General features: G+C 41.3%; 1 protein-coding gene across 2 annotated transcripts in view; it reads left to right on the top strand.

Annotated features, from left to right (window-relative positions):
- Window positions 1–22,211, top strand: part of SRRM3 (serine/arginine repetitive matrix 3) — a 777,290-nt gene that overhangs the window by 315,293 nt on the left and 439,786 nt on the right. For both annotated transcript variants that reach the window (XM_069757291.1, XM_069757290.1), the window contains exon 3: window positions 17,752–17,840. The gene's annotated coding sequence lies outside the window, so the exon portion shown is untranslated. The remainder of the gene's footprint in view (window positions 1–17,751; window positions 17,841–22,211) is intronic.

Consider the following 22,211-nt stretch of genomic DNA (forward strand, 5'->3'; position numbering starts at 1 on the left):
AGGTGATTCAGGGTGAGGTTCTAAGGCTCTGGCTTTCTCTTTGGTGAGGAGTTCTTGGGGGTAACGTCTGTTTCTAAATTTATTAGCCATTTCATCAAGGCGGGTGGGGATAAGATTCCTATCGGATACTATCCTTTTAATACGTGCGAACTGAGACCGGGGTAAACTGTTTTTAGTGGAGGTGGGATGGCAGCTGGTGTAGTGAAGTAGATTGTTGGTATCTGTGGGTTTAGTGAAAATGTCAGTAGAAAGGGTACCTGTGTCATTTTGGCTCACCAGAGTGTCTAAAAATGAAATTTGTGTCGTATGCCAATTTAAAGTAAATTGCAATTCTGGTCTGATGGAGTTGAGAGCCTCGGTGAAAGAGAACAGGTCCTCTGGGGACCCTCCCCATAGACAAAAAATATCGTCGATGAAACGTAACCAACATTTGCTAAACTGTTGGAAAAGGGTGTTAGTGTATACGTGAGAACGTTCGAAGTTGTCCATATAAATATTCGCATAGGCGGGCGCCACGTTCGCGCCCATGGCGGTCCCGCGTATCTGTTGGTAAAACTGATCACCAAATAAAAAATAATTTTGTACGGTGGACAAAAGATCGAGGCACAATTGGGTGGAGTTGTTACTGAGGTGTGATGACTGAAGAAGCTCTGCAACTGCAGTGATACCTAGATCATGATCTATGGAGGTATATAGGCTTTTTACATCGAAGGTTGCCAATATGCAATCCGGAGGGATATTAGTAATTTGACCAATAGAATGAAGGAAATGACCTGTGTCTAAGATGAATGATTGAGTTTTTTTAGTTAGAGGTGTCAATGTTTTTTCCAAGAATACCGAGATGGGAGCTAGAATGGAGTCTGTTGAAGCCACAATTGGGCGGCCAGGGGGATTGGTTAAGGATTTGTGAACTTTTGGCAGGGTATAAAATACCGGAGTGACCGGGTTCTGGTTAACTAGAAAAGTGGCTGTTTTAGAGTCGATGGTGTTTAAAGCTACGTATTTAGAGAGAATCTGTTGTATTTTAGATTTTATTGTAAGCACCGGGTCACGAGGAATGGGTAAATACGTGGTTGTGTCAGACAGTTGGCGACGGATTTCGTTAGTGTAATCTGTTTGGTTCTGAATCACAATGGCTCCGCCTTTGTCAGCGGGTTTTATGACTATATGTTTGTTATCTTTGAGGGACTTGATGGCTTGCTTCTCAATAGGAGAGATGTTGTTACTGGTGGGTAGATGGCCCTTTTGATGTTGGTCTAAGACTTTATTCACATCCTTCTGGACTAAATCAATAAAGGCTTCTGTGGCATTAAATGAACGGGGCGGACAAAAATTGCTTGGGTTTCGCAGGCCCAGCTGAGTGATAGATAGATCGGGAGCAGGGTTCCCTTCAAGTGGAGGGACCCTATTCCCTCTGATCTCTTGTTCCTGTCCGAAGTATGTCTTTAGGCGAACGTTCCTGAAAAAACGTTCAAGGTCTTGGGATAATTGGAATTTATCCCATGGAGGGGTAGGGCAAAATGACAGCCCTCGTTGAAGAATAGCTAGTTCAGTTGGGCTAAGTGTGTATGTAGAGATGTTAAGGATGGAGGTGGAGGGATTACCTGTGATCTGGTCATCATCCGATCTGCGGTGTTTCCGGGCGGCCCTCCTTGTGCGTCTCCTCCTGTCTGACGGCCACGTGCTCTGGTGGGTGGTCGTCTCTGTAAAAAACGGTTCTGAGAGAAAGTGCCTGTGGAGCTGTCGCTGTCTGTGCTGTGCGAGCCGGTGAATTTTGGGTTGTAGTTGTAACCTCGTTGCCAGGAGCCCGTATTGGTGGAATCTTTCCATCTGTAAACCCGGTCTTGAGTATAATCGTCCGAATCTCTCTGGAACTTGGATCTCTTCTTATCCTGTAGGGCCTTACGATGATCCTCGATAATTTTATCCGTTTTAGATTTCAGACTTTGTCACTCAGTACCTGAGAGGGTAGAACAAAGTTGTTCCTCAATAGAAGTGATCTTCTGTGTAGACTTGGTAATAGCAGTCTGGAGTGTCTCTATGGTTAAGAGTATAATGTCCAACGAACACTTGTTGAGTATAGACTGAAATTTCTCGCAGAATTCAGGTTTATCTGAGAATAGGGTGGGTCTCAGATGGCACCGCAAACCCCGCGGTATTCTGCTGAGTTTGTGATACTCAGCTAAGGTGGTAGCGTGTAGATCGTACAAAGTCAGTCGTTTCCGTTCCCTTTCGTAGTCCCTGGTTCGTACTTCCTGTGCAGGAATTTTCAGGAAGTCACCTGATGTGGTTATTTTGGAGAGTATCCTAGATGCTGTCGTCTCGTCGAAGGCGAAGGTATTGGTCGTCATCGAGGGAGCGGGTGCAGACGTCAACTCAAAATCTAGTATAGTAGAACAAGACGTGCACTCTCGCTATGGGTGGTGCAGACTGAACATGGAGGGTTGCTCCAGATTATGTTCATACAACAACAGTCGCACTCAATAAAGATTATCGGAGGTTGGATTTTTGTCTCAAAAAATTGTGGTTTTCTTTATTTACAAACACCAAACTTAAAGGTAGCACCGCAGTGTTTCAAGGTAGGTAACGTTTCGACCCACAGGGTCTTTTTCAAACCTTATAAAGAAAGGGTACAGGGTATCACCAAATAGGAACATAAACTATTTACAAAATTATATACAGACAATAATTATATACAACACAAACGAATAGACAGGAACAAAATCCCTCTGTATATGCTACATATGTCTAGTCGCCAAGGAAAGACTAGGACAAGGCGACAAAGTAAGGATTATAAGAATAAACAGGAATACGTCATCAGGTTTGCAATATGATGCTGGGATAATGGTGGAGCGTGAAATATCTGAAGAACAGAAGACTGCTGGGGTGGCAAGCCTAATAACAACATTGACGTAAGGAAAACAGAGTTTTGTTTAAATAAAAACAAATAACAATGCATAACAATAGCGAGTACTAAATGGCAAGATGCACAGGCAAGATGCCCTGGTCTGTTGCTATATGAGTACAAAAATGAACTACCTAGGTGGTGGAATCTCTAAATGGTGGACAAATAACCATAGAAAAATGGGAGCACAAATAACCATAAAAAAATGGGAGCACAAAATGGTACACTGGTGTAATCTGAAATATGTACAAAATGAACTAACCAGGTGGTGGAAGGAATTACTTAAATGGCAGACAACTAACCTTAGAGTTGTAGGAGCGGAGGACATAGGTCACTGGGTGGGTGCAGGAGTCCCGATCGGGGCTATGGGAAAAAGGGCCACAGCTTCCATAGCTACTGTCCCCTTTTAGCACTACTAGGGGTTAACACTACCAGTAGTATCGTGCCGCCCATACTTTATCTCAACCCTCCCGGCACTCTTCTATATATCCTGCTTCTACCCTCCTATCCTTTACACACAGCGCGGCCACATTCTTCATGCGCACGCACTACCTAGGTAGTTCATTTTTGTACTCATATAGCAACAGACCAGGACATCTTGCCATTTAGTACTCGCTATTGTTATACATTGTTATTTGTTTTTATTTAATCAAAACTCTGTTTTCCTTACGTCAATGTTGTTATTAGGCTTGCCACCCCAGCAGTCTTCTGTTCTTCAGATATTTCACGCTCCACCGTTATCCCAGCATCATATTGCAAACCTGATGACGTATTCCTGTTTATTCTTATAATCCTTACTTTGTCGCCTTGTCCTAGTCTTTCCTTGGCGACTAGACATATGTAGCATATACAGAGGGATTTTGTTCCTGTCTATTCGTTTGTGTTGTATATAATTATTGTCTGTATATAATTTTGTAAATAGTTTATGTTCATATTTGGTGATACCCTGTACCCTTTCTTTATAAGGTTTGAAAAAGACCCTGTGGGTCGAAACGTTACCTACCTTGAAACACTGCGGTGCTACCTTTAAGTTTGGTGTTTGTAAATAAAGAAAACCACAATTTTTTGAGACAAAAATCCAACCTCTGATAATCTTTATTGAGTGCGACTGTTGTTGTACTTCTGGCTATGTTTCGATTAGACATGTGCAGGCTCGCTCAGTACAAGCAAATGTAACGAGGCCGCGCAAGTTTAATCAGAATCTTGCCAGGTGTATGCATATTGCATACTTTTGATCATATTTGTAGTCATATGACCTCTCGGTCTTGCCGCCGGCATCAGAGAATCCTAACGGCGCTCTGCTTGGTTTGACGATTTACAAGTCTGCAGTCACACAGCGTGACAGCAGACTTTTGTGACAACCCTTTTAATAACCAAGATATTTTTGATTTTTGCACTTTCATTTTTTCTTTGTCTTCTTGCAATAATAAGTTTCCACAATTGGATGTGTTAATAAAAAATGTCCCTGTGCTGAGATAATCTTATATATGTGCTCCTGTTGTGTACTGTGTAATGGCTGTGTCTGACTGTACAGGGACACGGTCTGATCATGCCACAGATCCTGGGCAGGGGAGGAAGGAAAAGAGAGTATACAGACAGGACAGCAGGGGATCACAAATTATAATTTTTGTGAGGCAAAACATTTCACTGCCTGTTTTTAAGCAATGTTTTACCTCAAAGAAATAATAATCTGGTGGTGGTGAGTTCTCCTTAAATGGAAGTCTTCAAACAGAGGCTGGACAGACATCTGTCTGAGATGGTTTAGTGAATCCGACATTGAGCAGGGGGTTGGACATGATCACCATGGAGGTCCCTTCCAACATTAACATTCTATGAAAATGAAGCTATCCGGCGTGTTAAAAATCAAATAAAAAACTATTTCTTATGCTTAAACACATACAGAATAAATTGATGTATGTATACATATCATTATTTCTGAGCGTTGTATGACTTCTATTTCACATTGTCTGAGCTAGGGGGTGGAAACTAACTTCTATAATGTATCCCATACACAGTACACAGACGCATAAGGAATTCCTTCTCTCCTGTCTCACATGTCTCACGTGTCACACATGTTCAAAATCAAAAGCAGCATGAAGGACATTATACAGCAGTACTAAACACTACAGTTATGAGTCCAGCATTTGGGTGAAATAAAACACTTACTAGAAAGCATCAGCACCATCTCTGTGCTTCCTTCTTTCTCCTCAACCCTTTCTGTATGGATTTTAGTGGTCAGTATAATTTGGTCACTCTGTAATCTGGCAGTCTGTCTTGTCTGAAACACATTTTTTTAGTTTTCCTTCTTGGTGAATTTTAAGTTCCGGAGGAGAAGTGGCTCATAGATTGGAAAATAAGCATGTTTCTTAATAAGATGTTATGCTAAGTTTCTTACATCTTCTTAAAATTTAAATTTGTTCAAAGTTTCTTAAAGGGAACCTGTCACCCCAAAAATCGCGGGTGAGGTAAGCCAAAGGGCATCAGGGGCTTATCTACAGCATTCTGTAATGCTGTACATAAGCCCCCGATGTTACCTGAAAGAGGAGAAAAAAGACATTAGATTATACTCACCCAGGGGCGGTCCCGCTGCTGGTCCGGTCGGATGGGCGTCTCTGGTCCACTGCGGCGCCTCCCATCTTCATTCCATGACGTCCTCTTCTGATCTTCAGCCACGGCTCCGGTGCAGGCATACCTTGTCTGCCCTGTTGAGGGAAGAGCAAAGTACTGCAATGCGCAGGCGCCGGGCCTCTCTGACCTTTCCGGCGCCTGCGCACTGCAGTACTTTGTTCTGCCCTCAACAGGGCAGACAAAGTACGCCTGCGCCAGAGCCGTGGCTGAAGATCAGAAGAGGACGTCTTGGAATGAAGATGGGAGGCGCTGCAGCGGACCAGAGACACCCATCCAACCGGACCAGCAGCGGGACCGCCCCTGGGTGAGTATAATCTAACGTCTTTTTCTCCTCTTTCAGGTAACATTGGGGGCTTATCTACAGTAGGGTTGAGCGACTTTTATTTTTTATAGGATCGGGTCGGGTTTCACGAAACCCGACTTTTTCAAAAGTCGGGTCCAGTGAAATCGGCCGATCCTATAGAAAAGTCGGGGTTGGGGTCGGCCGAAACACGAAACCCAATGCAGTGCATTGGGTTTCTAATGGTTCCCAGGGTCTGAAGGAGAGGAAACTCTCCTTCAGGCCCTGGGATCCATATTTAAGTGTAAAATAAAGAATCAAAATAAAAAATATTGATATACTTACCCTCGGACATGCCCTGGTTCTCACCGGCAGCCTTCCTTCCTAAGAATGAGCGCCTGAAGGACCTTCGATGACGTCGCGGCTTGTGATTGGTCGCGTGAGCGGTCACATGGGCGTCACGCGACCAATCACAAGCTGTGACGTCATCTATGGTCCTTCAGGCGCTGATTCTTAGGAAGGAAAGCTGCGGGTTAGAACCAGGGTGCGTCCGAGGGTGAGTATGTACCTATTAGGAATATACTCACCCTCGGACACGCCCTCGGACGCTTCCTTCCTAAGAATTAGCGCCTGAAGGACCTTAGATGACGTCGCGGCTTGTGATTGGTCGCGTGACGCCCATGTGACCGCTCACGCGACCAATCACAAGCCGCGACGTCATCGAAGGCCCTTCAGGCGCTCATTCTTAGGAAGGAAGGCTGCCGGTGAGAACCAGGGCGCATCCGAGGGTGAGTATATCAATATTTTTTTTTTTTATTCTTTATTTTACACTTAAATATGAATTCCGATACCGATTCCCGATATCTTAAACATATCGGAACTCGGTATTGGAATTCCGATTCCAGATCAGAAGATCGCCGACCTCATGGCCGACCCCACACAGGGGTCGGGTCGGGTTTCATGAAACCCGACTTTGCCAAAAGTCAGCGACTTCTGAATCTGGCCAACCCGTTTCGCTCAACCCTAATCTACAGCATTTCAGAATGCTGTAGATAACCCCCTGATGCCGGTGGGCTTACCTCACCCACGATTTTCGGGGTGACAGGTTCCCTTTAAAAAAACTGACCATATATTGTCTAAAAATGTGCACTATGTGGTACTGAGGGGAGTGTGAGGTATGAAACACTATCGTTTGAAATAATTCATGTGCTTGGTGGATTGAATTTATATATGCCATATCTGTAAAACGGATGTATTATTGATCATATTGCATCACTGTGTCATTAGTATTCAGTATTGCATCTGTGCTACAGTTATGCTGATGGGCTGTCATTTAAAAGGAAAGTTATTTACATATTACAGCCCTTTTGAAAAATGTATGCAATGCAGAAGCAGTACTGATGACAGTATATATTTGCATCCACATTTTGAACACTATCAATAGACCAAGATGCATGTTGTAAATCTGCAAAAAGTGGATATAGCTTGTATATAGCCCCATGTTAGGTCAGTATTTTGAACTGACAGCAATGGATGTAATACTGATCAAAAATTCAGTTTAGTGAGTAGCCTTAGATAGCTTTTGGAGTCATTTGCATCTGAAATATTGTCGCTTGTATATGTCTATGCTATGCTGGTCTGAAACCACACTTAATCTTTCTATATTACAGTCTTTCACTTTTACTAATGTGGTATAGTTTATTACATTGTGGTATTGTCTTAATAGTGAGTTTAATCCCTTCCCGACCTGTGACACAGCGTATGCGTCATGAAAGTCGGTGACAAACCGACCTGTGACACATATGCTGTGTCACAGAATGATCGCGTTCCTGCAGGTTGGGTGAAAAAGTTAACTGTAATTGCACCCGACCTGCAGGGACAGGGGAAGAGGTACTTCAGCCCAGGGGCTACGATCGCTCTGATTGGCTGTTGAAAGTGACTGTTTCACTTTCAATCAGAAAAATCGTATTATTTCACCAATGAAAATTGGTGAAATATTACAATCCAGCCATAGCCAATGCTGCAATACCATTGGCCATGGCTGGAGACCGCGATCTGCCCAAGCCACCGATCTCCTCCTCTCCATCCTCTGTCCTGTACTCTACAGTCCTCCGCTCCCCTGTCCTCCTGTCCGCTCTTCCGTGCTCCGATCCCACCCCCCATACTTACCGAGCTTCGGTGTCCCTCCCGGTGTCCATCCATCTTCTCCATGGGAGTCACCATCTTCCAAAATGGCGGGCGCATGTGCAGTGTTCCTGCCGAATCTGCCGGCCGGCAGATTCATTCCAGGTACATTTTGATCACTGTGATACAGTGGGGCAAAAAAGTATTTAGTCAGTCAGCAATAGTGCAAGTTCCACCACTTAAAAAGATGAGAGGCGTCTGTAATTTACATCATAGGTAGACCTCAACTATGGGAGACAAACTGAGAAAAAAAAATCCAGAAAATCACATTGTCTGTTTTTTTAGCAATTTATTTGCATATTATGGTGGAAAATAAGTATTTGGTCAGAAACAAACAATCAAGATTTCTGGCTCTCACAGACCTGTAACTTCTGCTTTAAGAGTCTCCTCTTTCCTCCACTCATTGCCTGTAGTAATGGCACCTGTTTAAACTTGTTATCAGTATAAAAAGACACCTGTGCACACCCTCAAACAGTCTGACTCCAAACTCCACTATGGTGAAGACCAAAGAGCTGTCAAAGGACACCAGATACAAAATTGTAGCCCTGCACCAGGCTGGGAAGACTGAATATGCAATAGCCAACCAGCTTGGAATGAAGAAATCAACAGTGGGAGCAATAATTAGAAAATGGAAGACATACAAGACCACTGATAATCTCCCTCGATCTGGGGCTCCACGCAAAATCCCACCCCGTGGGGTCAGAATGATCACAAGAACGGTGAGCAAAAATCCCAGAACCACGCGGGGGGACCTAGTGAATGAACTGCAGAGAGCTGGGACCAATGTAACAAGGCCTACCATAAGTAACACACTACGCCACCATGGACTCAGATCCTGCAGTGCCAGACGTGTCCCACTGCTTAAGCCAGTACATGTCCGGGCCCGTCTGAAGATTGCTAGGAGCATTTGGATGATCCAGAGGAGTTTTGGGAGAATGTCCTATGGTCTGATGAAACCAAACTGGAACTGTTTGGTAGAAACACAACTTGTCGTGTTTGGAGGAAAAAGAATACTGAGTTGCATCCATCAAACAACATACCTACTGTAAAGCATGGTGGTGGAAACATCATGCTTTGGGGCTGTTTCTCTGCAAAGGGGCCAGGACGACTGATCCGGGTACATGAAAGAATGAATGGGGCCATGTATCGTGAGATTTTGAGTGCAAATCTCCTTCCATCAGCAAGGGCATTGAAGATGAAACGTGGCTGGGTCTTTCAACATGACAATAATCCAAAACACACCGCCAGGGCAACGAAGGAGTGGCTTCCTAAGAAGCATTTCAAGGTCCTGGAGTGGCCTAGCCAGTCTCCAGATCTCAACCCTATAGAAAACCTTTGGAGGGAGTTGAAAGTCCGTGTTGCCAAGCGAAAAGCCAAAAACATCACTGCTCTAGAGGAGATCTGCATGGAGGAATGGGCCAACATACCAACAACAGTGTGTGGCAACCTTGTGAAGACTTACAGAAAACATTTGACCTCTGTCATTGCCAACAAAGGATATATTACAAAGTATTGAGATGAAATTTTGTTTCTGACCAAATACTTATTTTCCACCATAATATGCAAATAAATTGTTAAAAAAACAGACAATGTGATTTTCTGGATTTTTTTTTCTCAGTTTGTCTCCCATAGTTGAGGTCTACCTATGATGTAAATTACAGACGCCTCTCATCTTTTTAAGTGGTGGAACTTGCATTATTGCTGACTGACTAAATACTTTTTTGCCCCACTGTAGGTTCTATCACAGTGATCAAAATAAAAAAAAATTGTAAATAACCCCCCCTTTATCACCCCCATAGGTAGGGACAATAATAAAATAAAGAAAATATATTTACTTTTATTTTTCCACTAGGGTTAGAACTAGGGTTAGGTTTGCAATTAGGGTTAGGGTTGCAATTAGGGTTAGGGTTGCAATTAGGGTTATTGTTGCAATTAGGGTTAGAATTAGGGTTAGGATTAGAATTAGCCTATGTGCACACGGTGCGGATTTGGCTGCGGATCCGCAGCGGATTGGCCGCTGCAGATTCGTATCAGTTTTCCATCACATTTACAGTACCATGTAAACCTATGGAAAACCAAATCTGCTGTGCCCATGGTGCGGAAAATACCACACGGAAATGCAGCGTTGTATTTCCCGCAGCATGTCAAGTCTTTGTGCGGATTCCGCAGCGTTTTACACCTGTTCCTCAATAGGAATCCGCAGGTGAAATCCGCACAAAAAACACTGGAAATCCGCGGTAAATCTGCAGGTGAAACACAGTGCCTTTTACCTGCGGATTTTTTTAAAATGCTCACACGAATCCGCAACGTGGGCACATAGCCTTAGCGTTAGGGTTGGAATTAGAGTTAAGGTTGGAATTAGGGTTAGCGTTGAAATAGGGTTAAAATTAAGGTTTGGGGTGTATTAGGATTAGGGTTAGGCTTGTGGTTAGGGTTATGGTTAGGGTAGGGATTAGGGCTAGGGGTGTGTTGGGATTAGGGTTGTGTTTAAGGTTAGGGTTGGGATTAGAGTTAGGGGTGTGTTGGGGTTAGGGTTGTGGTCAGGGGTGTGTTGGGGTTAGGGCTGTGATTAGGATAATGGCTAGAGTCATGATTAGGGTTACAGGTGTGTTGGGGTAAGTCTTCGAGTTAGAATTGAGGGGTTTCCACTGTTTAGGCACATCAGGGGTCTCCATGGCGCCACCATTGATTCCAGCCAATCTTGCGTTCAAAAAATCAAATGGTGCTCCCTCCCTTCCGAGCCCCGACGTGCGCCCAAACAGTGGTTTACCCAGACATATGGGGCATAAGCGTGCTCAGGAAAAATTGCACAACATTGGGGGTCTAATTTCTCCCGTTACCCTTGAGAAAATAAAAAAAATGGGGGCTAAAAAATTATTTTTGTGGGAAAAAAAGATTTTTTATTTTCACGGCTCTGCGTTATGAAATTCTGTGAAGCACTTGGGGTTCAAAGTGCTCACCACACATCTAGATAAGTTCCTTGGGGGGTTTAGTGTCCAAAATGGGGTCACTTGTGGGGGTTTCTACTGTTTAGGCACATCAGGGGCTCTGCAAACTCAACGTAACGCACGCAGACCATTCCATCAAAGTCTGCATTTCAAAACGTCACTACTTCCCTGCCGAGAGCCGACGTGTGCCCAAACAGTGGTTTACCCCACATATGGGGTATCAGCGTACTCAAGACAAATTGGGCAACAACTATTGGGGTCCAATTTCTGCTGTTACTCTTGTGAAAATAAAAAATTGCTTGGCAAAAATAGAATTTTTGAGGAAAGAAAAATGATTTTTTATTTTCACAGCTCTGCGTTATAAACTTCTGTGAAACACTTGGGGGTTCAAAGTGGTCACCACACATCTAGATAAGTTCCTTGAGGGGTCTAGTTTCCAAAATGGGGTCACTTCTGGGGGGTTTCTACTGTTTAGGCACATCAGTGGCCCTGCAAACGTAACATGATGCCCGCAGACCATTCCATCAAAGTCTGCATTCCAAAACGTCACTACTTCCCTTCCGTGCCCCGACGTGTGCCCAAACAGTGGTTCCTCCCCACATATGGGGTATCAGCGTACTCAAGACAAACTGGACAACAACTTTTGGAGTCCAATTTCTCCTGTTACCTTTGTGAAAATAAAAAATTGCGGGCTAAAAAATAATTTTTGAGAAAAGAAAAGGGATTTTTTATTTTCACGGCTCTGCGTTATAAACTTCTGTGAATCACTTGGGAGTTTAAAGTGGTCACCGCACGTCTAGATTAGTTCCTTGGGAGGTCTAGTTTCCAAAATGGGGTCACTTGTGGGGGAGCTCCAATGTTTAGGCACACAGGGGCTCTCCAAACGCGATATGGTGTCCGCTAACGATTCAAAAAGTCAAATGGCGCTCCTTCGCTTCCGAGTTGTGCCATGTGCTCAAACAGTGGTTTACTCCCACATGTGAGGTATCAGTGTACTCAGGAGAAATTGCCCAACAAATTTTAGTATCCATTTTATCCTGTTGTCCATGTGAAAATGAAAAAATTGAGGCTACAATAAATTTTTTTGGAAAAACAGTACTTTTTCATTTTTACGGATCAATTTGTGAAGCACCTGGGGGTTCAAAGTGATCACTGTGCATCTAGATAAGTTCCTTGGGGGGCTAGTTTCTAAAATGGGGTCACTTTTGGGGAAGCTCCAATCTTTAGGCACACAGGGGCTCTCCAAAAGCGACATGGTGTCCGCCAAAGATTGGAGCCAATTTTTCATTCAAAAAGTCAAATGGCGCTCCTTCCCTTCCTTGCGCCCAAACAGTGGTTCCCCTCCACATATGGGGTACCGGCGTATTTAGGACAAATTGTACAATAACTTTCGGGGTCCAGTTTCTCCTTTTACCCTTGGGAAAATAAAAAAATTGTTGCTAAAAGATCATTTTTGTTGCTTCTGCTGCTGTGAAGCACCTGAAGGGTTAATAAACTTATTGAATATGGTTTTGAGTACCTTGAGGGGTGCAGTTTTTAGAATGATGTCAATTTTGGGTATTTTCAGCCATGTAGACACCTCAAACTGACTTCAAATGTGAGGTGGTCCCTAAAAAAAATGGTTTTGTAATTTTTTTGTTGTAAAAATGTGAATTCGCTGGTCAAATTTGTTTCCAAAATTGTGCGGATGTAAAGTAGACATGTGGGTAATGTTATTTATTAACTATTTTGTGTCACATAACTCTATGGTTTAACAGAATAAATATTCAAAATGTGAAAATTGATAAATTTTTCAAAATTTTTGATAAATTTCCATTTTTTTTTTCCACAAATAAGAGCAAAAATTATCGACCTAAATTTACCATTAACATGAAGCCCAATATGTCAGGAAAAAAACAATCTCAGAATCGCTAGGATCCGTTGAAGCGTTCCTGAGTTACTACCTCATAAAGGGACACTGTTCAGAATTGCAAGAAATGGCCAGGTCATTAAGGTCAAAATAGGCTGGGTCATGAAGGGGTTAAAGTAGCTTACATTGCTGACATAACACATAGGAATGAAGTGATTAGGTCCTTATTGTTGAGATGGCTTCTTATGAATAGTCACTTCATAATGAGGGGAATGTGTAGTCGGACTGGGGTGTCTGTCTCCCAGAAGTAGAATTGTCTCAAGGGGCACACACTCCAGATACATGTCTGTTAGGCATTATCTCCATTAGAGCGGATTATTGACTGTAAAATACAGATTGCACCTGCACATTTACTGTGTCAATGACATATGGTGGTTTGCAGTAAAGGGGTTCACTGGTAAAAACAAGTTATCACCTTTCCATAAGATTGGTGATAACTTATGGCCCAGTGAGGTCTGGCTGAACATGCAAAAGGTAATTAATTAAGAGGTTAAAAAGAATCGGTAATAGCACAGATCCCTGTGGTACACCACTGCTGACTATCTCTCATTTAGAGAACGTACCATTTATGACGACTGTTTGTTTCCGGTCATTTAGCCAATTCCTTACCCATCTACGTATAGTTTCACCCAGTCTTTGCCTCTGTAGCTTCAGTGTAAGACTGTTATGTGGTACAGTGTCAAATGCCTTTGCAAAGTCCAGATAAATCACACCAGCCGCATAACCAACATCCAGATTTGCAAAAACCTTCTCATAGAAACCCAACATGTTAGTTAGACATATTAGTTAAAATTAAAATATTTGTATGGTATAGAAGCCTTGTCTCCTCTGGAGAGTAAACTTTTCTTTCTCCAGTAAGAGGGAATGCCTAGCCTATGTTTTGTCTTCTTCATTTGTCCTCTTACAGTGTATTGTCCCTGTTTATGTCTTCAGATAGTTTAATGTCCTTTTCTACCCTCTCCTATTGTATCCTCACCCATCCCCTGTAGACTGTGAGCCCTCGCGGGCAGGGTCCTCTCTCCTCATGTACTTGTGTGTGCCTTGTTTTACTCATGTTTATTGTACTTGTCTATATCTGCCCTGTTCACATGTAAAGCGCCATGGAATAAATAGCGCTATAAAAATGTATAATAATAATAATAATAATAATAATATTGCCTCCACACAGTATAATGCCCGCCTCTGTGGCTCCCATACAGTATGATATCCTCCTCTGTGGCCTCCTTGCTGCATAGTGTTCCCGATGTGGCCCCATATGTCTAATGTCCTCTGAGGCCCCATATAGTATATTGTCCCCCTATGTAGTCCCCGTACAATGAAATGTCTTCTTCTGCCCCCCCCCCATACAGTATAATGTCCCTCACTGCGGCATTTTAAAGAAAATACTCTTATCTGTCCCCATATTCATAAAAATCCGTTCCTTCTTTCTTCTCCGTTATCCAGCAGGGGCTGCACAATGTGGTGATATCACTGTGATGTCTGCTGCTGATGTCTAGTAGGCTAGTAGCATGTATTGTAGGGGGGGGGGAATCAGTGGCCCTCTGCTCCTTGACAGTTTTTAACTGGATATGCCCCCAAGGATGCACACCAAACTCAAATCAGCACTGACCCCAGTTTTCCCATGGTCCAAGCCCAGTCACACTCACTTCCTCTCCAATCACACGGTGGCCAGTTCCGTGAGCCTGGGAATGGGAAATTTTACGTAACTTTTCTTCACTTTGGTAGAGAGAGAGAATGAAGGTGCCTGTATACCCCACTCCCTTGTGGTCATTGAAGATAAACTATCAGCTCCTTCTTGCTGTTCGGGGCATGTGCAGCATGAATCATAGACCATATCTTGTATGCTAAATATCTGTTTTATTTTGAAACACTTTGTTTCAGAGAACAATATTATTAAAAGTTGGGTACAAGGTGATGAGTCCCAGAGGTGTGTTCCCACTGTCTTTTCCCCACCGGCCCAGCTAGACTGACAGATTTCCCTCTATACTGACACTTACGCAACTGCAGTATTTTACAGATGTTTAGAATTCAAGAACCATTCTCTGATTCGTACTGCCCATGGTTCAGTAGCACAAGGTAACTGTCAGGTTAAGAATCCCACTACTTAACACTTATGAAATTGGTGACTGTAATTAATATCTTGAAAATTTTCTGTAACAAATATTAATGTTTGTTATCCCTTTTTTAATTAACTACATGTATGCAGTAGAGCAGAAGTAAATGACTTTTGACTGTGTAGGTCATATGATTCCGGCTTGCTCATTTTTGGTTATTTATAGCTGTGTGTTGCACGTCCTCACTTGATTGACATGTAAGTAGTCATGCATTTGAATTGCTTCCAGACATCTGAAAGTGCAATCACATCCTACACCACCTTATCTCTGCAAACCTCAGTGGTGAGATCAGAAACCAGTCAAAGTAGACAAGGCATTTAGAAGCGCTTTAGTGTTCCTTCTGTCATCAGGATACTGGTGTCATACAAGATGAAATAGATTGAAGAAGGACACTGCAAACTTTGTGAGATTAGATGGCAACCTGCTGAACTCATTTTTAGAATCTGACAACCCTAGCCACATATAACATGCTGGCAATGATGGGCAGGATCTGGGATGTTCGCCAGCTCATATATAAATTCCTTGTGACGAGAATCTGTTTTCTAAATATATTTTAGTTATCATATCTGGCATCTACCGTAGTTAATATGCAATTACTGTGAATCTGACAGCTCAAGTACAACGATTTTACCCAAACACTTCTTGCACAAAGTTTGCTAAAGCCAAACAAAAATTATTAGCAATATCTACAGTTATTCAATTTATCCCATTAGAATTGTTTTATTAAGTTGTGTAATGCAGCTGCCATTTAATAGTCAAGGTCAATCAGTCAATCGTCAAGGTCAAAAAATCTCAATATACCCCTAGCCTCAAAGTGATACCTTTCCATCAGTTATTTCATGAAAATTGATATTTGCTAACTCTTCAAAGGTCTCCTGCAAGTGCTATTACGGTGAGGTGGAAATGTTTTTGAGCAACAACAGCTTAACCACCAGTGGTAGACCACACAATCTCATAGAGTGGGGCATTTGAGTGCAGCACATAAAAAACACATACTCTTTGTTTCATCATTAGTTAGTTCCAAACTGTTCATAGAAGTTACATCAGCACAAGAACTGTGGGGAACATTGTGTAAGTGGGCTTCCATCATCAAGCATCTGCACAAAAGCCACGTAGCACCACGTGCTATGCCACGTTGCATCTCACTATCTCTCTGAAGAGTCTAGTTTTGTCTGATTCTCGGTAACCATTATCAGAAAGCATAGTGCCGACCATAGAGTAGATAGGATGATGGTATGAGCAGTTCAGTATGGTTTGAGTTGTGCTACTTATATTCGGTGAAGGGTAATATTAATTCTTTAGCATACCAAGACTTTTTAGACAATTGTATGCTTCCAAGTATGTGGCCAGAGTTTGGGAAAGGTCTTTTCTTCTTCCAGTATGACTGTGCAATAAATAAGGATTAAATTCTGAAACTAAATAAGGATTATATTCTGAAACGCGTATGCTAGATTTGCTCATTTTTTCTGCCCCTTTGTGTCTACTTTTGCTTTCCTGGTGAGTTTTGAGAAGAGGTCTGTCTACCTTTTTATGATCATGGCATTGAAGTCAAGCTACATGCAATGTCCTTTAATGTTTTAGTTTTCACAGCTTTTTCTGACAGCAGCAGAACTAAATCTCTTGGAAGGCAGCATCAATAAATGGGTAGCAATAATATCAAGATAATTGTAACCCGAGTTAAGCTTGTGAAAATGTCACGTTTTTGCCATCTTAATTACTGTACACAAAATAATATAATACGAAACCTAACCCTACAGTCAACAATCACATTGCTGTATCCTCGCTTTCTCCTAATCTACAGGCCTTCAGGTGACAAGCTGCTGTAGATTTTAAGATTTTTCTCTCTGTGTGATTGACAACTTCATATTTGGGCATGATTATATATATATTCGAGTTTTCCACGTGGTGGCTCCATCCATTTTTCCTAAACAATGTGCTTATCCTGCTTAAACTGTGTATCTAGGGATTATTCATTACATAGTCTTAGATACTCCCTAACAAATGAATGTGTTTTATCTGCTTTACTTCATGTATAGTCATTACTGTTCTCGTTTAATCATGTTACAATATTTTCTTGTACTATTCCACATTGGCCACTAGAGTTTTCAATATTGGTTTAACCTTTTGGTGTTCTATAGCTCCAATGCTGGCTTTTCTGTATAGCCTGGGATAGAATAAATAGAGCCTTATTATTAGAATAAAATTGACATTCTGCAGTTCTCAAAGACACGCCACATGTCTGATACGCAGGTGTACATACACGCATGGAATTTCTAGAAATGCTGTAACATCTGGCAGCTGCGTTTTTGACCCTGAATAAATATGCAGCGTCATAACCACAGCAAATTCTGAATGCGATAACATACCTTTAGGGTATGTTCATATGTCACAAAAAAATGCAGCATTTTCCAATCTCGGCAAAGTGAAAGAGATTTATGAAATCCCATGTAGATGGTGCCAATTTTCTCCTCGCAGATTTGAAACAGTTTCATGTCTGCAGCATGTAAATTCCTTTAGCGTTTTTGCAACATTTTTTCCTTTCCTGATGAATTGGAAAAAATGCATAAAAAATGCAGCAAAAACGCCCACCAATTCATTGCAAAATTACACATTTTTTTGCAGTTTTTTTTTTTTTTTGCTAAAAGACCCGTTTTTGATGCAAAATGTCTGCAGTAAATACTTATCATGTGCAAATGCCCTAATGGTAATCTACTGTTTTCTGTTAAATGTATCCATAAAGGTTGGTTAATCTTTTGTTAATATCTATGTATTTTTTATTGCAGGCATTCCAAGACTATGAGGTATCACTCACATGGCATAAAGTAACCTCTTAAATTCAGTCTAAATATTATTCATCCACCAGAATTGAAAGGTAATTCTCCACTATGTGACTATGTGTCTGTGCAATAATTCTCCCAAGTTTATGAATTAATAGGGAAGGGTGCACATATACAGTACTTATAGAGGTATTTGACATGATGTTTGATCAGTATTTAGAAAAAACTGCAAGGACCTCCACCTGAGTATGGTGACATCTTACAAAAGTTAAGGAAGTCTACAGAAGTAGATATAATGCGTCAAAAAAATTACTTGGCACTCAGTATTTGAAAAAAAATGATTCCTTCTTTATTGTACATCCAGACCAAATAGATTAAATTAAACGTTTTCGGTCCATCATAGGACCTTCATCAGAATATCCTTATTGGAGAAAACTAGAGTATACATAAAATAGAAAAACAAAACAAGACAAGATCAACAATATGTCATGGAATACAAAATACATGGTAAAATTTTAGTACGATTCAACTTGTCAAACGATTTGACGTGATAGGAGGTGACAGAAGATATTCTATTCAAGGGTGCTTAAAGTGAACGAGAAGTCCGGTGGTGACTCCACCTGTGCTTTTACTAGCAGTTAAGGAAGGATTAGAGCAATGACCAACATTTTGTAAGAGCATATAAAGTAGATCATCAAAGACTATTATTTGAAGACTGTGGAACTCTCAGATATTGGAAAAGGATACAGTAGTTTCTCCCCAACCAGGGGTAATAAAGACTGGTTCAGAAAAATTAACGTGAACTAGGTGTGGAAGCATGGAAGTACCTGGAAAAGAAACAATTTGTTATAATATCCCGGTTGAAGAAAGTGAATCTACAGTTAACAGTTTTGTGCTGTAAGAGAAATTACCAGTTTTGTGCTGTAGGGAAAATAACCTTCCTAAAATAATCTTAGTAGGAATGGGTTAATGGCAATGCCGTGTTATTTATTTCCGTAGATATAATGAGTGTCTCAACTAATAAAAATGAAATGGACCTTGTCTTTATCCATATAATTTTGACCCTTCAGACAATGAGATGCGTGGTCTTGCTTGGCCGATCACTCATCTCATGTTGAGGATTAATGTACTACGCATTATTATTTATTATTATAGCGTCATTTATTCCATGGCGCTTTACATGTGAGGAGGGTATACATAAAAAACAAGTACACATCTTCATTTAGTCCTATCAATTCACATGGAAATATAGATATAGTGTTACTCTTTCTGTGCTTTTAAGTATTAGGGGTTACACCCCCTACTCATCAGTCAAACAGAACCTCCATCAATACAGCAATAATTCACCAGAACTGCCATCAGTGCAGTAATACATCACCAGAGCCACAGTCAGTACAGTAAATCACCAGAACCACCATCAATAAAGAAATACATCCCAGAAACCCCGTCCATGCAGTAATTCACCATCAGAACCTCCGTCAGTGCCGTAAAACATAATCAGAACCACCTTCAATACAGTAATACATCACCAGAACCACTGTCCATACAGTAATACGCCACCAGAAACTCCATCAGTGCTGTAATATAGAACCAGAACCACCGTCAATACAGTAATAGATCACCACAACCACCGTTAGTATAGTAATACATCACCAGAACCTCCATCAGTTCCTAATTGGAGCTCCACTGACCCCGTAAATGTTGGAGCACATGGAGGTTCATTTGTATTTGTGTCTTAAGATGCGTATACAAATTAATGCGCCACTCCCCCTCCCTCCTCCAGAAAGATGCTGGTTTTGTTAAAGAGTTTGGAGTCAGGAGGGTGACTTAAACATTTTTTATTTTTACCCTGGCGTCGCCCACTGCAACTTGCCACCCTAAGCATCGGACCTCAAGGAGCCCCATTAGTGACACAGCACTTCATTCATGGTCTCTGTCGCTGTTATTCTGCCATCATATTGTGAAGCATAAACCTTGTGATGGATTGCCTTTAAGACATGGCAGCAATATTTGTGGCTTACCACATTAATTTTAATTGTGATCAAACCGTGCAGCTATCTGTGTCGTTGAAAGGTATAGGACTAGTCACTGGTTAGCACAGGGCAGAACTGTCCCAAGGCAATTATTTTATAAATATGAAAAAGGTCGTAGACCTGTAGAAGCGCTGGTAGAGCGTGAAACAGCTGTTGTCTTCCCCTGCTCACTTCCACTATGTCCGCACTCCCCCGAGCCGTGAACACGTCATGATGGATTTTTTACCTTCAATAAAGGTTTGATCTACGCAATCTGGTGAGTGCTGCCGCAGTTCTTCTTTTTTCATATTTATACTGGATTGTTTGTTTTTTCGTATGCGAGCACCTCCAGTTACTGAAGCCCTACACCCACAAGTGACTGTGTTCTTACCAGTACGTTACATTCAGGCTGTGCAGCAATACTTTTTTCTTTTCATTGATTGCAATTATTGTATGTTATCCCTGTTGCATGGGCAAACCAAAACAGCCGGGTTAAAGTGAGACCCTTATGTGACCTGGAGAGATGTGCTCAGCTGTGTCTTCACTCCCACATTATATTTCCTGTTGCTTCTATAGTGCCATCATATTCTTCATAGAGTTTGAATGGCACTTTACTGCACATGCTTTATTACCGCTTTATCCAAACGCCTTTTTCAGTTGCAGGGATGGAGGGGGTCTCCTGGTGCACCAATCAGGTGGGGTCCGAGTGAAATATTTGCGCTTGTCACTTATACCTGGCTACAGTTTGTTTCCATTTATGTCAGGAGTTACAGGACAAGTGATAGATAGAATAATTAAATAGAATAGCAAGAGATGACCAGAAGAATTAACCTTTTTCTATTCTAATGCAGACATTAAAATCATGATTGAATCAGGATTCTGTTCTTATTTTTTTTTTCCAATTTTTTTTTTGTTAACTTATAAATCCACATTTAGAAATAATTTATTTTAATCCATAGCGTACTGCATTAAGAGGCTTAGACTATACATAAGCTGGTTGGCCAAGCATGGCTTCTTAAAAATAGGCAGTCTGGAGACTTTACAAGCTAAATAAAGGAAAAAAAGAGGAATGGCATTAAGTATATTGATTGTGTTCACTAAAGTCAAGAGCTAATGGTAAAGACATGTAAATTGTACACAATAGCAGAAACATAATGTAGCATAAAATAGGAGATATTCACTCTTACTGTACTATACATGGATGAAGCTTTCCCTTGTTCCCCAAATAAATATTATTTAGTCAGGCAGAACATTAAATTGATCTCCTGAATCTGGATATTGCAGTATCAGACAGTGCTGCGCAAAAGTTTTAGGCAGGCTTGAACAAAATGCTGCAAAGTAAAAATGCTTTATAAAATTCAAGTGTTAACAGTTTATTTGTAGCATTTAATAAAATGCAAAATGAATGAACATATACTGTATATGTGTCAAATCAATATTCAGTGTGATCACACTTTGCCTTCAAAACAGGATCAAAGCATCAATTCTTCCAGGTCACTTACACACAGTGTTTTCAGCAGGAAGGATGTTGCAAACATCTTGGAGAACTAACCACAGATCTTCTGTGGATGAGGCTTGTGCAAATCCTTCTGTCTCTCCGTGTAATCCCACAGCCTTCCCCAATACAGCGCCTGTGTCAGTCCACTAATTTATGTGTAAAAAATGTGGATTCCTATGTTTTTTTTTATTTGGCAGAAAATATTATTTTGTTAGTAAGTTGCTGAATTTGGAAGACTTGCAAAATTCAACAAACCTGTTACCTATTCACTCATCTCTGGTAATGAATGTATTCTAGCCGGATGCTTAATATGCGCTCCAAATGTTCTAATGTTTCCCTCTCCAAAATAACAAGTGAGGCTCATTTATAGACCATGGAAACTATGTTCCGCCGCATCCAACTAGGAAGGCAAAAGCTGGCTTGACTGTGTGGAAAGTCCTCTTTGGCAATGTTTAGTGATTGTTTTCATATGAGCAGAGTAATCTGTGGCTGTTCAGAGATATTGTAGTTAAGAAGATTGCTGATAAGCTCTCTGTGGTATCCAAGTGGTAACAATTCGGAAGTTTATAGCTGCTTGGCATGTATTCTAGTAATTTCATTGTTGGACCAAAAATGAACAGCTGAGCTTTATACTTTTGTATTTTACAGCAGCAGTTTTAATTCTTTAGCCATTATTTTCTACAATGCTCGTTAAAGTGCATTTTAGACATAAATAGAAATACCTAGTAAAAATAACTACCATGCTGTAAGTAATATATATTGTGCACTTCATGCACATAACAGGTTCAGTATATGCATTCTATGCCATTTGACATCCTTATTGGGAGATCCATCCCTGCTGCCTTAGGATTTACAATTTGAGTACTTTTAATCATCTGGTTTACAACATTGTACATTGTATATGTGTTTTCTTGACCGCAGTGATAGGTTTTAAGCCAAGGTTTGTTTAGTTCATA

This window comes from Ranitomeya imitator, chromosome 3 (assembly GCF_032444005.1).
Source record: "Ranitomeya imitator isolate aRanImi1 chromosome 3, aRanImi1.pri, whole genome shotgun sequence".
Lineage (NCBI taxonomy): Eukaryota > Metazoa > Chordata > Amphibia > Anura > Dendrobatidae > Ranitomeya > Ranitomeya imitator.